Source organism: Bactrocera latifrons, unplaced genomic scaffold (assembly GCF_001853355.1).
Source record: "Bactrocera latifrons isolate USDA-ARS-PBARC rearing strain unplaced genomic scaffold, ASM185335v1 scaffold_450, whole genome shotgun sequence".
Classification (NCBI taxonomy): domain Eukaryota; kingdom Metazoa; phylum Arthropoda; class Insecta; order Diptera; family Tephritidae; genus Bactrocera; species Bactrocera latifrons.
In genome coordinates this window covers 193,975-195,941 of record NW_017537102.1, presented here as the reverse complement: position 1 = coordinate 195,941, position 1,967 = coordinate 193,975, and positions in this window count along the sequence as shown.

Genomic DNA, 1,967 nt, shown 5'->3' with positions numbered 1-1,967 from the left:
TATATTGAATGAATGAATTAGTATTGTTAATGTGTGATATATTAATATGAAAAATGAATTAACTGAAAAAATGAACTGATAAAATAAAACACATAAACTAACATTAAAATAGAGCTATAGATTTTCTGATGTTGTCTGCATTACGGTCTGGTTTCTTTCCAGAAATGAATAATGGATCAGGTTGCTCTCGTGGGTGTGCGATTTCCAAATTTGTTTGCATTTGCAACCATTTCGTGTTTATGCTATCATTCATTTCATTTACAAAATTGTGCAAGATGCAAGAACATTTTATTATTAATATAGCGTTTTAAATATCGTTGTCAATTCCTTTCCCTATCCTTCTAAACCTTGCCTTCACGTGGCCAAAAGCGTACTCCACAACCCTTCGAGATTTAGATAAGTGGTAATTGAAAATATTCTCGTGACCCTCAGCGGCTTTGTTATGGGATAGGGCTTCATTAGAAACGGAGTAAAGCGAAACGCCGAGTCTCCAAGATCTACAATTGGGACATTAGTGTCACAAAGTTTTTTCGCATTCTCTTTAAGCAAAGGGTTTTGCAAAATTCTTTTAAAAACGAATGTTTCAAATATTTGGGAATCATTACAACGACCAGGTGCTCCAACATTAATGTACATGAACCTATATCTAAAAAAAAAATGTTTAAGTTTTTTCCAAAACATGTATTTTGTTAACTTACCTGTAGTCTACGAGGGCTGGTAAAACCATTGGGTACCAACCTTTGTAGCTGAAATAGTCAACAGCATCAGATGCGGAGGGCCTAATCTCAATATGACATACATCTGAAATAAATTGTATTTACATGTTATGGGTAAAATATTTCAAATTCATAAACTTACCTACTGCGCCTAGACATTGGGGAAATCCAATTTTTCTAAATCCTTCAACGCACTCCGTAATTTTTTCTTGCGTAAGAAATGAGCTGGCTAAATATTTAGGCGATAGTATGTCCCACACCTCTCTGCAAAAGTCTTTAAGGATAAAACATACAGACGCTTTGGAAACCCCGAATAGTCTTCCAACTGTTCTGTACTCAGCAGAAGAACCAAGGGCATACAAAGCGATAGCTATTCTTTTTTCTAATGGAATACATTGCCTGTATGTAGTATCACGTTTGCCAATGTTTGTTAGCTCATTACATAAAATTTTGAATGATTCCCGACTCATTCTGAAGCTCTCCTTGAAGAATTGGTCACTATTGAAAGCAACGTCGAGCTCCCAAAAATTACCGTGCCTTTCCTACAAAACATCGTCAAGTAGGAATTTTATAAAATGTTGTAATTGCCTACATGTTTCCACAAACGTTTTGGCCTATTGTTATTTATTACAAAAAGCAATAAGAAATTTCGCATTTTTATCTCAGTTAATATTTTTTCCATTCTAAGTTGCCGTCTTTTCCGTATTACTGACAACTTCTTATTACTGGCAGCAATCTGCATAATCAAGTAGACAATCGCGTTCTTTTCTTTTTTTTCCATATCTTTAATTTTTATTGTTTTTTCTTTTTTAATTCACGAGTAAAAATACTGATTCACGAAATTTTACAATTCACCAAGAAGAATACAAATACAACAAATTTGAATGTTGATAATCTCATATGCCTATGTAAACGGGTAGATTATAGAACAAGCTTATAACGAGATTAAGTTCATATGTAAACATACTATAAGTTTATTTTGCTCTTCTAGCTTATTAAGCTTGTTGAGAATTATCGATAAATTATTGGCAATATCACTAATTCCATTAGAATTTCTTTGATTTGCAGACATATGTTGTTGTACCTGATTACTACCTTTAGTAATGCTGGCAAATGGTAACTTCTTTCTGAGAAGCAGTACCAAAGATAACTTGATACGAGACTCTTTCGTTCGAGAGAGAGCTGTCAAAACTCGCATTTTTTATAACATTTGCCAAGGATGCCACTGCGGAAAAATATTAGCTTGGGTAT